Source organism: Melospiza georgiana, chromosome 26 (assembly GCF_028018845.1).
Source record: "Melospiza georgiana isolate bMelGeo1 chromosome 26, bMelGeo1.pri, whole genome shotgun sequence".
NCBI classification, from domain to species: domain Eukaryota; kingdom Metazoa; phylum Chordata; class Aves; order Passeriformes; family Passerellidae; genus Melospiza; species Melospiza georgiana.
In genome coordinates, this window is record NC_080455.1 from 612,118 (window position 1) to 627,764 (window position 15,647).

Below are 15,647 nucleotides of genomic sequence, written 5' to 3' on the forward strand. Positions count from 1 at the left end.
TAGCATTGATATAAGATTCTTCTAATAAGCTGTTTTTACACCCTTGGCTTATGGAACAGAAAGTTTAGTGGCACCTGAACTTATGTTTCATCTTCTACTCACTTTATCTGTTTACTTTTAGCCCAAACAAGCCTCCAGATACTAAATGAGCCCAAGTCAGACGATGCTGCTGTTGGTTGCTGCTGACATAGAGAACTGGATGCTCCTCACTGAGCCGCATGCCTTCAGCTGGCTGCTTCCACAGACAAGCCACAATTTCTTGTCCACGGCCATGGCTGTCAGACACGACAAGGCATGTGTTGTTTCAACCTGCTGTCACATAGGGAGTCAGTATATCAGGGCATCCAGCTGCTAAAAATCAAGGAAAGAAGATCCAGATGGAGGGCAACTACAACTGGTTCACTGGACTTTTCAAACACTGGGGGATAAAAGGCTGACTTTCTTGTTTAGTTAAGACTGTTTTGTGGACTTTGTTTATCGTATTCATTGTGTTGGTTATTTTATCCATTATGCTAAATGCCTGCAAAACTCTATGGCTGAAGCCTTCTTTATAGACAACAAAATGGGAAGTTCTGGGGGCCGAGGGGCCGACCGTTGGAGCTGTAATACCTCAGGGCAAAGTGACCAAGGTAAAAGAGAGACATCGCTCTGAATGCAATGGTCTCGCCCATGGGCATGTGCAGGCTCATGGTGATGCAGCACGTTTTGTTGGTATCACCCAGTTAAACTGCAGTATTTTTCTTATATGTACTGACTCGAGAATGTTCTCCCCTCTCTTGTACCATTTTGGACCTGGCTTACTGCAATGCTACCCCGATTTCTCTCCGTCATTTTCCCGCTGTGTGCACAGCCCCATTTTGTCTCCCTTCCTGGACCCTCTTCATTGCAATCCACTGAAGTGTTTGCAGATCCCCACAAAGATCCCTCTCTCACCTCGTTCACCAGCAGTTTAAGCAAGCATGCTCCCAGCTCTGGGAGTGCAGGTCACTCAAAGAGGCTGGCTGTGGACAGGCTGAAACACAGGAACTGAGTGCAACAGGGAGCCTGGCCTCTAATAATAGGCATGAAACCCAGAGCAAACCCAACGCAAAACCTTGCATGTCTCTTCTTTATCCTCCTTCTCTCAGTCCTCATGCCACTTTCCCCACTTTGTCTGACTGGGTACTTGGCTTCTCTCTCTCCTCTCTGCAGGTTCAGCTACACGTGTGACCCTGCAGGAACAGCCTGACCCAGGGAAGTGGGAGAGCACTCTTGGTCAGGAACTGTAGTGACAGGATGCAGAGGAATGCGATCAAACTGTAAGAGGTAGAAGAGATTTGAGGATGGGAAGAAGTTCTTTACTCTCAGGGGGCTTATCCCTGACACAGGGACCTGTGCAGAGAGGCTGTGGATGCCCCATCCCCAGCAACATCCAAGGCCAGGTGGGACAGGGGCCGCAGCAACCTGCTCTGCTGGGAGCTTGCTCACCTTGGAACCACATCACTTTAAGGGTCCCTTCCAAGCCAAACCATTCAAGGATTGGATCATTCTGCCATCCCCATCTCCCACTGCACAGCACCCCTGAATCTTCAGTGACATCACAGCTCCCAGAGGGTTCCAGGTGGAACGTCCAGGACCTGGAAACGAGCACAGCAGACACTGCAACGGCTGCCAAGGGTCAGTTGCTGCTCACCCTGCGCTCTGACCCTCAGTGCTGAGCTGCTGCTGCTGCCTGGGCTTTTCCTGACGCCTGCTCTGGAGCGCCAATCCCGCAGGATGTGCTCTGCTGTGCCCGTGGAGGTACAGTGCCATGCCAGGCAGGGGGCACCCGGCTTGGGCTGGCTGCAGCCATGTGGGAATGGATGGTGCGGGACAGAAAGCCCACTGGGAGGTGGTGCTTCCCCTTGCAGACTGAGAGAGACACTGTGGAGGCGATGGATGTGGACCAGGGGCTGGAAGAGGATGACATGATGGAGGTGGACTCCTCCTCTACTTCCATGTCCTCCACTGTTGAGGACATGGAAGTAGAGGTGGAGGACAACACTGAAGAAATGGAAGTGGATGAGGAAGATGACACGGAAGAGATGCAAGTTGATGAGGAGGATGAGGAGGAGCCCATGGTCCTTGGATGAAGATGGTGCCCCACAGGTAAGACAGGTAGATGCTTCCCACGCCCTGCCCACACACACACTGGGTCCCCTGATGCCAGCCCTGCCAGCCCCGGCCCAGCCTTTGGGGCCCAGCTGCCAGCCCTTCTGGGCCCAGTGCTGCCAACTGACTCCAGCTCTGCTCCTTCCTTTCTTCCAGGACTCATTCACATCATGGCACTGATGCCATGCCGTTGTAAATACGTTTTAAAGATTAGAAGTTTCCTGTAAATACGTTCACTATGTTTGAAGTTTCCTGTAAATACGTTTTGAAGATTGTTGGCCCATCGGATCCCATGTAAATATGTTCTGTATATTACTGTTGATGTTGTTATAACGCTTGTTATAACGAAACATGTTCTGTAAATCCTACATTTGCCGATCTTCGGCAAATAAATACTGTTTCTTTTAAAAACCTGACTTCTCTTGGCCATTCCTTGGGGCACAGGCAGCCTTTGCACACTTGTGGGTTCCACTTGTTCCGCATTCCCGGGGCTGGAGCTCCCTGGCACGGCCACCCCGGGGCTGGGGGTCCCTGTGCACAGGGGCTCCCACTGACACCACTCCTGGCCCTGGGCACTGCTGCTCTTCCTGGCCTGGGGCACAGCGCTGTCCCCAAGAGCTCAGCTCTCACCAGCTCTCACACAGGGGGCTCTCACAGCACTGGCCCCTGCAGCCATGCCACCAAAGCAGCCAGCAAACCTTCAGCCACCCTTCCTGCTGCAGACACAGGCACTCCTGGGCCCAGAACCGCCAGCAGGCCACAGCCCTGCAAAATCCACCTGCACACTCTCAAGGCCACCAGAGCTTTGGCAACTGGGCCAGCTACATCTGGGCTGCTGCAGGGGCTGATCTTGTAGCCTTGGTACCTCCAAAGGCCCTGGGCTCTGCTTTCCAGCCTGCTCTGCACAGCCCTGAGCCCGTATTGTTCCAGAGTCAAAAGCCAAGTCAGGGCATCCTCACCCTGCCCGCATTCCTGCTGCTGCCAGCGGCCACCGGGCCCTGGGCCCGACTCGGGCGACAGCTGCAGGGACAGGGCAGCCTGTGCTGGGCAGGGGGCACGGGGCTGTGGGCCCTGGGGCCGCTGCTGGGGACCATGGTCCCAGAGGGCCCCGAGCTCAGCCCCTGCCCAGCCAGCTGCCCCCATGGCCCCACACTCCCTGAGCATCCCCATCACACCTGCCAGGGGGAAATCCCACGGGCTTCAGGAAAGAAATTCCCCATAGTGACTAAACCAAGGGGTCCAAGGGGAAAGTCAGCACCAGCTGATGTTTACAGCACCTTGACACAGGTGGCTGCAGGGCAGGTGAGATCTCCAGGGCCTCTGGCAGTGCCTGCTCTGCACGTGAGCCTGTGCGGCTGCTCCCAGTGGGACACAGCTCAGGTCAGCCCTCAGCCCCTCACAGTTGATACCAAGGAGCAGGCTCAGAAAGCAGTTTCAGATCACTTCCTGTAGATATTTCAAAGGTCTAAATGTCATTCAAAAACCCAAACTCTAGATTTATTTTTGGTGTTGTGGCATGAGAAGCCATGAAGGTGCCTCTGAATGTGCACTCAGGGCACTTCCACTGCCATCCCAAAGGGAACACAAAGGACAGGCCTCAGCTTTCAGCACTGCTGAGCTCCTCACCCTGCAATGAAGTCTGAGGCAGAGGCAATGTTTTGCAGGCCGGGGGGCCTATCACTGGAATAGTAATACCTCATGACAATCATATAGATTTAAAGTAAGGTGAATAACCCCTCTGAATACAATGATCTTGCTCAATGTCTTTTGCGGGATCGTGCAGATTCAGCACATTTCTTGGTATCATGAACTTCCTTCTTTCCTTATATATACTCCCCTAGGATGTTCTCCCCTCCCTTAACCTCTATTAGTCCTGAATTACTGCATACAAGGTCTTTTTCCCCACCCTGAAAATCCTTGTGTGCCCAACCCCACTTTGTCTCCCTCCCTGGACCCGCTCCAGCGCATTCCACAGTATTTGCTGTTTCACACATAGATCCCTCTCTTGCCTCATCCATCATGCATTCCAGCAAGCCTACTCCTAGCTCTGGGAGTGCACATCTCTCACAGTGTCTGGCTGTGGACATGCCACAAGGGGTGCCGAAACAGGGACCTTCTTTGAGAATTCCTGAGAGCCACTCCAGTGAGGATTCGGCTCTTCCACCGTCACGGGACAGAAGACGCCTCGGGTCAGCCACCGCCCTGGAGTGGGACCTGAGTTTTATCAGGGTTTGCTGAAGGCAGCATCAGCACCCTCCAGCAGCAACAGGGCTAGCTCAGCTGCTGAAGCCCAGGGGACATTTTGAACCCTCTGCATCCAGAGCCACCAGAGCAGTGAGTTGGAGGACAGCCGCCTGCAGTGCAGGATCCTTGGGAGATATTTCAGTCCTGTGGGTGGGCCACCCTTTACATCAGGGGCAGCTCTGGGTAACAAATTATCCAATCCTTAGAGGGATACATATCTTCCAGTTAGGGAGGCTCTCCTTTCAGAGTGGAAGACTTTTACTAAAGGAAGTTGGAAGCCTATTGTTCATTGGCATTTTAATGAGTTCACAGACATGTCTGTTGATTCAGTTGGTCATGTAGCATTTTGGGACTCAGGGAAAGACTCTACCTTTTGTAAACTCAGGGAGTGATAAGAGTCGCAACATTTTACCCAAATTTTCATATGATTTATAGAGTTTTCTCAAGGGTTCAAAGTTCTAATATTCAACCCAGACTTTCTCTTCTGCCCCCCACATTCCTGACCCCACTGATACCATTAGGATGAGAGACAGAAACTGCTGTAAAGCACAGACAAGCCACCTGCTGTCTGCCATCTCCCCTCCTTCTCTACCCCCTGCCCACGTCTCTACTGATCACACTGGCCTGGATTCTAGCCTAACCCCTTCTCCAGTACCTCTCCTCCCTGGATCACCCTCAGGTAGCTCACAAAATGGAGTCCCTCCTATGGAGGGGGTGTTCAATGTCAAACTCCCTCCCACCCCCGGCTGTTTTATCGTGTCCTGCCCCTATGTTGGGTCCCAGCTCTGCGTCAGGTACCACCCCTGCATTGGGATCCAGCGCTTCCTTGCCTACTCCCGCTGCCCTACCCCCTCCAACTCAGCCCCTTGCGGATCCCACACTGTCGGAGCCGGAGGTGTGAGGGGCGGTACCCAGAAGGACGCCATCTCGGCTACCAGAGGCCCACACCACCGGGCCTGGCCAGTCACCCCAAGGCCCCGCTCCTCTGCCAGAGACCAAGTTCCCTCTTCTGGAGAGGAGAGGGAAGGTTCATCGCACCTGGAGGATGAGCCTGAGGATTCTTGGCAGAGGATGGAGAAGCTCGCGGCTGAAGAGGGGGACTGGGAATTGGTAGCTAAAATACAAGCAGCACCGGTGCAGTACCAGAGGGGGGCTATCCCCTGATGGGAAGCTGTCACACAAGGGAGATGAAAGACCTTTATAAAGCTGCGAAACACCATGGGAGGGGCTTGCCCTATATTAATCATTTGTTAAATGCCAACTTTATGCACATGTTATGGTACCTCACAATCTGCACCATTTTATGCGCATCCTACTTTCTCCCACTGAAATTATTCTGTGGGAAGGAATGGGGAAAAAACTAATACAACAGCTATTAAAAGACTATGCTAGAGAAGACAGGCAGGCACGCCTAACACTAGACCATCTAGGGAGGAAGATTTCACTAAGTCTCATTCAATTGACCTTCCCTGAGCTCTGATGAAGAGAATAAAGTGTGGAAAAGACAGTTCTCATGCAGACACCCAATGGAGAATCACCTACTCTAGATTTCACAGACATTCTCCAGGGACCTGGGCAATCCTTTCAAAAATTTATTGACCACCTTCCACAAGCAATAGAGAAACAAGTTGAACATCCAAAAGCCAGGAAGGTACTGCCTCCTAAACTTGCTGAAACAAATGCTAACAACACCTGTAAAGACATTTTACCTTCTCTACCCCTTAGCCCAAAGCCTACCATTGCACAAATGGTCAACGTATGCACACTTACAGCATCCTTACACCGTGATGCCACCTAGCTATGGCGACCAATCAGGGTGTGGTAGAGGTGCTAGTAGCTTCCCTGGTTATTCCCTGACATACACATGAAAAAGGACCTGGCTTTAAGTGTAGGGTGATGGGACATTTTCAACAGAATTTGAAAAATGCAGACAATTACCGGGGACCTTCTATGTGTCACAGCCACTGCCCTCACTGCCCCCCTCATCCACATGCTTTCCAACACCAGCAAAACAGGTGGCCTGCGGGAAACCCCACACAGACACAGAAAGGCCCTTCGCGATGACACCAAATGCGAGGCCATTGCGCCCCACGCTACCAAACATCGTGGAGAACCAGCACAGCGACCTTCTCAGATCCAGCGGGACAGCTCGATCGCTGCAGAAAACTCGACAGAAGACAGCTCTGCCCTGGAACCTAAAGGCAGCTGGTAAGCGCCTTTTCAATTCCAATCCACGCTATTTATGTTCACCATATTCCCACAGGCAAATACAGGCCTGAAGGACGGCCCAAAGACATTTTGATTTAAACCATAACCGGGAAAGGGATGCAGACACTCACTCTACTACCTGAGGTACTCACCTTGACCTCTTTGGAGGAGATAACTGTCCAGGCTCTATGCTTAGTCCCTTTTCATTGCAAAAGGAACAGTTATAGCCAGAGCTTTTTTCCTACTTGACACGATCACCACACCAGCTGATCCCATGTTGATGTGGGCACAGACAACAGGCAGAAATAGACCCATTCCAAAGTGTGCTTTGTCATGTAAAGGGAGAAAGAGATGTCTTTCAGGACTATTAGACACAAGAGCTGATGACACCATAATTTCCTGCTCTGTTTGGCTAAAAAACGGCCCCTGGTTCCAGCTGCTGGGGTAATTATTAGCTACCAGGGGAGCCACTACCAGCTTCTGGAGTCACAGTATCAGCTGCATGGAAGGTCCTGAGGGCACAGTTCCTACAGTAAGATCATTCGTCGCCCGGGCACCAATAACAATTTGAGGAAAAGACCTGTTGTCCCAAAGCGGGACAAGGCTAGAGATCCTATCAACACCTCAGGATTTCTAGACGGGGCCACAGAGCAGCGCGCCACACTTCAGGCCACCTGGAAGACCAACGACCCCATATGGGTGGATCAGTGGCCCCTCCCAGGCAGAAAGTTAAAGGCCCTGCAGTCCCACGTGCAGGAGCAGCTGCCTGTGGGCCACATTGTACCATCTACTAGCCCCTGCAATGTGCCTGTCATTACCATATGAAAGCCTGGCAAAGACAAGAGGTGGCTGCTGCAGGAACTCAGGAAAATCAACGAGGTCACTGAGGACATGGGTGCCCTCCAGTCCAGCCTGCCCTCAGCCTCCATGTTACCTCGAGATTGCCGATGGTGCACCATGCCCTAGTTGTGGGTAGCATCTTTTGGAGTCCTCCTATTTTTCGGATACCTTGTTCGACATTTAGGCTGTGATTGGTGGAGCCTGAGCACAGGAAGAGCATTGCTTTGAAGATCGCACGGGTTGAGATGTGAAGGAAGGCTAGTTCAGGGCGGTTTAGTCCAATTGTCATTTTATTTCACAGTTATTGGCAGAGGGTTGTTATAGATCTTAATGACTATTTTTTTGATGCCGCCACCATTCCAAATGACATCCCCTGGTTTGCCTTGTCCGCCCCTAAACCACCAAACACCTTTACAGAGGTACCAGTGGACTGCATTGCCTCAAACAAAGAAGAGTAGCTCAACTATTTGGCAATGGCTTTGATCCCAAAATCTCTCACCCAGATGGAAAAGACATCCTAATGCTATCGTTTTTCATTACATGGACGATACAGTCATTTGTGCAGAAGCTCAAATCATTTTGGACGTTGCGGTACAAGATGTCATCACTGTGGTACAGCAGAAGGGTTTTGAGATTGCAGCAGATAAAGTTCAAAAAACAGACCCCTGGAAGTTCCTCGGCCTTAAAAGCACAGAGAGAACCATCACACCCCAAACACTGTACATCAAGGACAACCGAAAAACTCTGCAAGAACTCCAAATGCTCTGTGGAACAATCAGTTGGGTACGTTCACTCCTGGCAATCACCACAGAAGATCTCATGCCACTGTTCCTGCTCCGTAAAGGCAGAGAAGGACTTGATTCCCGTGATCACTGACACCAGAGGCAGAAGCAGCTGTACAAAAGGTCTCCTGGGTGATTCAAACTAAACAGGCACACAGATACCACCCTAATTTTCCTTTCTCTAAGGCAATCCTTGGTGTACGTCCAAAATTCCATACATTATTGTTTCAGTGGGACTATACTATCTCAGGTGCCCTGATAATAATTGAATGCGTTTTCAGAGCACACCAACCTACTAAAACAATAACAACCCAACAGAAAGTTATTGCAGAACTAGTGCAGGAAACCTAGAGAGCGTCTGTGCTCCCTTGCAGGAATGGACCTTGTGAATATTTACTTACTTCGCACTCAAGAGCACCTCAATTGCCTACTTCGAACATCTGAACCACTGCAATACACCTGAGATCATTTGTACACATATTAGGATCAGCCATCAATTCTACCACCAAAATATTCCTGTGCTGCTCAGGATGTTCAAAATTACCCCACACCCGGCAAGATCCATTGTAGCCACCTGCCCAAATTGTCAGGAACATGGCCTTGCTTCTGTCACAGCAGGAGTCAGTCCAAGAGGACTAGAGTCTCCACATCTGGCAACCAGACATCACAGGCTAAGCTCCTTTGGACAGACTAAAATACATCCACGTCTCAATCGACGCCTTTACCAGTACGTTTTTTGGCTCTGTCCATGCTGCAGAAAAATCAGAAGATGCTATAAAACATTACTTTTTCGTTTGTTCCACCTTAGCAATTCCACAGGAAATTTAAACTGATAATGCTCTTGCTTCTACCTTGCACTGATTCAAACAAGGGGCTTTCTGACCACTGGGGTATAAAACATGTCACAGGCATACCACACTCCACCACAGGACAGTCCATAGCTGAGAGGGCCAACTGAGCCATCGAAAGGATCTTTGATCAACTGAGAGGGGTAATCCAGATATTATCTTCCATTGAGACACTGGCCAAGGCCTTTTATGTACTCAACTTTTTGAACAACTCGTTTAGGGAGAAAACTCCCCCAGTCATCATTCAGTTTACTAATTCAACTGCAGCCCAATTAAAAGACCAGCCACCTGTGTCAATCAAAGAACTTGAATCTAAACAATTTATGGACACCTACCCATTAATTACTTGGGGAAGAGAAGATGCCCTTGTCTCTACAGCAACACTCCTAAGATCGATCCCAGCAAAATACATAAAAAATCTTTCTGGGAACGGTGAGGCAAACACCAGAGCCACCATCAGAAGAACAGAATGGAAGCCTAAGAGAGACAGCAGCAGCCTGGGAAAGAAGAAAAAGAAGGACAGAAGAAGATCTCCTAAGCAGCGTTGACCACACACACCAAGACCAAGATGGCTCAGACACCACTAACCAGGATATATGAATTAACATTTGTAAAAGCTATATTTTAGCATTGATATAAGATTCTTCTAATAAGCTGTTTTCACACCCTTGGCTTATGGAACAGAAAGTTTAGTGGCACCTGAACTTATGTTTCATCTTCTACTCACTTTATCTGTTTACTTTTAGCCCAAACAAGCCTCCAGATACTAAATGAGCCCAAGTCAGACGATGCTGCTGTTGGTTGCTGCTGACATAGAGAACTGGATGCTCCTCACTGAGCCGCATGCCTTCAGCTGGCTGCTTCCACAGACAAGCCACAATTTCTTGTCCACGGCCATGGCTGTCAGACACGACAAGGCATGTGTTTTTTCAACCTGCTGTCACATAGGGAGTCAGTATATCAGGGCATCCAGCTGCTAAAAATCAAGGAAAGAAGATCCAGATGGAGGGCAACTACAACTGGTTCACTGGACTTTTCAAACACTGGGGGATAAAAGGCTGACTTTCTTGTTTAGTTAAGACTGTTTTGTGGACTTTGTTTATCGTATTCATTGTGTTGGTTATTTTATCCATTATGCTAAATGCCTGCAAAACTCTATGGCTGAAGCCTTCTTTATAGACAACAAAATGGGAAGTTCTGGGGGCCGAGGGGCCGACCGTTGGAGCTGTAATACCTCAAGGCAAAGTGGCCAAGGTAAAAGAGAGACATCACTCTGAATGCAATGGTCTCGCCCATGGGCATGTGCAGGCTCATGGTGATGCAGCACGTTTTGTTGGTATCACCCAGTTAAACTGCAGTATTTTTCTTATATGTACTGACTCGAGAATGTTCTCCCCTCTCTTGTACCATTTTGGACCTGGCTTACTGCAATGCTACCCCGATTTCTCTCCGTCATTTTCCCGCTGTGTGCACAGCCCCATTTTGTCTCCCTTCCTGGACCCTCTTCATTGCAATCCACTGAAGTGTTTGCAGATCCCCACAAAGATCCCTCTCTCACCTCGTTCACCAGCAGTTTAAGCAAGCATGCTCCCAGCTCTGGGAGTGCAGGTCACTCAAAGAGGCTGGCTGTGGACAGGCTGAAACACAGGAACTGAGTGCAACAGGGAGCCTGGCCTCTAATAATAGGCATGAAACCCACAGCACACCCAACGCAAAACCTTGCATGTCTCTTCTTTATCCTCCTTCTCTCAGTCCTCATGCCACTTTCCCCACTTTGTCTGACTGGGTACTTGGCTTCTCTCTCTCCTCTCTGCAGGTTCAGCTACACGTGTGACCCTGCAGGAACAGCCTGACCCAGGGAAGTGGGAGAGCACTCTTGGTCAGGAACTGTAGTGACAGGATGCAGAGGAATGCGATCAAACTGTAAGAGGTAGAAGAGATTTGAGGATGGGAAGAAGTTCTTTACTCTCAGGGGGCTTATCCCTGACACAGGGACCTGTGCAGAGAGGCTGTGGATGCCCCATCCCCAGCAACATCCAAGGACAGGTGGGACAGGGGCCGCAGCAACCTGCTCTGCTGGGAGCTTGCTCACCTTGGAACCACATCACTTTAAGGGTCCCTTCCAAGCCAAACCATTCAAGGATTGGATCATTCTGCCATCCCCATCTCCCACTGCACAGCACCCCTGAATCTTCAGTGACATCACAGCTCCCAGAGGGTTCCAGGTGGAACGTCCAGGACCTGGAAATGAGCACAGCAGACACTGCAACGGCTGCCAAGGGTCAGTTGCTGCTCACCCTGCGCTCTGACCCTCAGTGCTGAGCTGCTGCTGCTGCCTGGGCTTTTCCTGACGCCTGCTCTGGAGCGCCAATCCCGCAGGATGTGCTCTGCTGTGCCCGTGGAGGTAGAGTGCCATGCCAGGCAGGGGGCACCCGGCTTGGGCTGGCTGCAGCCATGTGGGAATGGATGGTGCGGGACAGAAAGCCCACTGGGAGGTGGTGCTTCCCCTTGCAGACTGAGAGAGACACTGTGGAGGCGATGGATGTGGACCAGGGGCTGGAAGAGGATGACATGATGGAGGTGGACTCCTCCTCTACTTCCATGTCCTCCACTGTTGAGGACATGGAAGTAGAGGTGGAGGACAACACTGAAGAAATGGAAGTGGATGAGGAAGATGACACGGAAGAGATGCAAGCTGATGAGGAGGATGAGGAGGGGCCCATGGTCCTTGGATGAAGATGGTTCCCCACAGGTAAGACAGGCAGATGCTTCCCACGCCTTGCCCACACACACACTGGGTCCCCTGATGCCAGCCCTGCCAGACCCGGCCCAGCATTTGGGGCCCAGCTGCCAGCCCTTCTGGGCCCAGTGCTGCCAACTGACTCCAGCTCTGCTCCTTCCTTTCTTCCAGGACTCATTCACATCATGGCACTGATGCCATGCCGTTGTAAATACGTTTTAAAGATTAGAAGTTTCCTGTAAATACGTTCACTATGTTTGAAGTTTCCTGTAAATACGTTTTGAAGATTGTTGGCCCATCGGATCCCATGTAAATATGTTCTGTATATTACTGTTGATGTTGTTATAACGCTTGTTATAACGAAACATGTTCTGTAAATCCTACATTTGCCGATCTTCGGCAAATAAATACTGTTTCTTTTAAAAACCTGACTTCTCTTGGCCATTCCTTGGGGCACAGGCAGCCTTTGCACACTTGTGGGTTCCACTTGTTCCGCATTCCCGGGGCTGGAGCTCCCTGGCACGGCCACCCCGGGGCTGGGGGTGCCTGTGCACAGGGGCTCCCACTGACACCACTCCTGGCCCTGGGCACTGCTGCTCTTCCTGGCCTGGGGCACAGCGCTGTCCCCAAGAGCTCAGCTCTCACCAGCTCTCACACAGGGGGCTCTCACAGCACTGGCCCCTGCAGCCATGCCACCAAAGCAGCCAGCAAACCTTCAGCCACCCTTCCTGCTGCAGACACAGGCACTCCTGGGCCCAGAACCGCCAGCAGGCCACAGCCCTGCAAAATTCACCTGCACACTCTCAAGGCCACTAGAGCTTTGGCAACTGGGCCAGCTACATCTGGGCTGCTGCAGGGGCTGATCTTTAAGCCTTGGTACCTCCAAAGGCCCTGGGCTCTGCTTTCCAGCCTGCTCTGCACAGCCCTGAGCCCGTATTGTTCCAGAGACAAAAGCCAAGCCAGGGCATCCTCACTCTGCCCGCATTCCTGCTGCTGCCAGCGGCCACCGGGCCCTGGGCCCGACTCGGGTGACAGCTGCAGGGACAGGGCAGCCTGTGCTGGGCAGGGGGCACGGGGCTGTGGGCCCTGGGGCCGCTGCTGGGGACCATGGTCCCAGAGGGCCCCGAGCTCAGCCCCTGCCCAGCCAGCTGCCCCCATGGCCCCACACTCCCTGAGCATCCCCATCACACCTGCCAGGGGGAAATCCCACGGGCTTCAGGAAAGAAATTCCCCATAGTGACTAAACCAAGGGGTCCAAGGGGAAAGTCAGCACCAGCTGATGTTTACAGCACCTTGACACAGGTGGCTGCAGGGCAGGTGAGATCTCCAGGGCCTCTGGCAGTGCCTGCTCTGCACGTGAGCCTGTGCGGCTGCTCCCAATGGGACACAGCTCAGGCCAGCCCTCAGCCCCTCACAGTTGATACCAAGGAGCAGGCTCAGAAAGCAGTTTCAGATCACTTCCTGTAGATATTTCAAAGGTCTAAATGTCATTCAAAAACCCAAACTCTAGATTTATTTTTGGTGTTGTGGCATGAGAAGCCATGAAGGTGCCTCTGAATGTGCACTCAGGGCACTTCCACTGCCATCCCAAAGGGAACACAAAGGACAGGCCTCAGCTTTCAGCACTGCTGAGCTCCTCACCCTGCAATGAAGTCTGAGGCAGAGGCAATGTTTTGCAGGCCGGGGGGCCTATCACTGGAATAGTAATACCTCATGACAATCATATAGATTTAAAGTAAGGTGAATAACCCCTCTGAATACAATGATCTTGCTCAATGTCTTTTATGGGATGGTGCAGATTCAGCACATTTCTTGGTATCATGAACTTCCTTCTTTCCTTATATATACTCCCCTAGGATGTTCTCCCCTCCCTTAACCTCTATTAGTCCTGAATTACTGCATACAAGGTCCTTTTCCCCACCCTGAAAATCCTTGTGTGCCCACCCCCACTTTGTCTCCCTCCCTGGACCCGCTCCAGCGCATTCCACAGTATTTGCTGTTTCACACATAGATCCCTCTCTTGCCTCATCCATCATGCATTCCAGCAAGCCTACTCCTAGCTCTGGGAGTGCACATCTCTCACAGTGTCTGGCTGTGGACATGCCACAAGGGGTGCCGAAACAGGGACCTTCTTTGAGAATTCCTGAGAGCCACTCCAGTGAGGATTCGGCTCTTCCACCGTCACGGGACAGAAGACGCCTCGGGTCAGCCACCGCCCTGGAGTGGGACCTGAGTTTTATCAGGGTTTGCTGAAGGCAGCATCAGCACCCTCCAGCAGCAACAGGGCTAGCTCAGCTGCTGAAGCCCAGGGGACATTTTGAACCCTCTGCATCCAGAGCCACCAGAGCAGTGAGTTGGAGGACAGCCGCCTGCAGTGCAGGATCCTTGGGAGATATTTCAGTCCTGTGGGTGGGCCACCCTTTACATCAGGGGCAGCTCTGGGTAACAAATTATCCAATCCTTAGAGGGATACATATCTTCCAGTTAGGGAGGCTCTCCTTTCAGAGTGGAAGACTTTTACTAAGGGAAGTTGGAAGCCTATTGTTCATTGGCTTTTTAATGAGTTCACAGACATGTCTGTTGATTCAGTTGGTCATGTAGCATTTTGGGACTCAGGGAAAGACTCTACCTTTTGTAAACTCAGGGAGTGATAAGAGTCGCAACATTTTACCCAAATTTTCATATGATTTATAGAGTTTTCTCAAGGGTTCAAAGTTCTAATATTCAACCCAGACTTTCTGTTCTGCCCCCCACATTCCTGACCCCACTGATACCATTAGGATGAGAGACAGAAACTGCTGTAAAGCACAGACAAGCCACCTGCTGTCTGCCATCTCCCCTCCTTCTCTACCCCCTGCCCACGTCTCTACTGATCACACTGGCCTGCATTCTAGCCTAACCCCTTCTCCAGTACCTCTCCTCCCTGGATCACCCTCAGGTAGCTCACAAAATGGAGTCCCTCCTCTGGAGGGGGTGTTCAATGTCAAACACCCTCCCACCCCCGGCTGTTTTATCGTGTCCTGCCCCTATGTTGGGTCCCAGCTCTGCGTCAGGTACCACCCCTGCATTGGGATCCAGCGCTTCCTTGCCTACTCCCGCTGCCCTACCTCCTCCAACTCAGCCCCTTGCGGATCCCACACTGTCGGAGCCGGAGGTGTGAGGGGCGGTACCCGGAAGGCCGCCATCTTGGCTACCAGAGGCCCACACCACCGGGCCTGGCCAGTCACCCCAAGGCCCCGCTCCTCTGCCAGAGACCAAGTTCCCTCTTCTGGAGAGGAGAGGGAAGGTTCATCGCACCTGGAGGATGAGCCTGAGGATTCTTGGCAGAGGATGGAGAAGCTCGCGGCTGAAGAGGGGGACTGGGAATTGGTAGCTAAAATACAAGCAGCACCGGTGCAGTACCAGAGGGGGGCTATCCCCTGATGGGAAGCTGTCACACAAGGGAGATGAAAGACCTTTATAAAGCTGCGAAACACCATGGGAGGGGCTTGCCCTATATTAATCATTTGTTAAATGCCAACTTTATGCACATGTTATGGTACCTCACAATCTGCACCATTTTATGCGCATCCTACTTTCTCCCACTGAAATTATTCTGTGGGAAGGAATGGGGAAAAAACTAATACAACAGCTATTAAAAGACTATGCTAGAGAAGACAGGCAGGCACGCCTAACACTAGACCATCTAGGGAGGAAGATTTCACTAAGTCTCATTCAATTGACCTTCCCTGAGCTCTGATGAAGAGAATAAAGTGTGGAAAAGACAGTTCTCATGCAGACACCCAATGGAGAATCACCTACTCTAGATTTCACAGACATTCTCCAGGGACCTGGGCAATCCTTTCAAAAATTTAT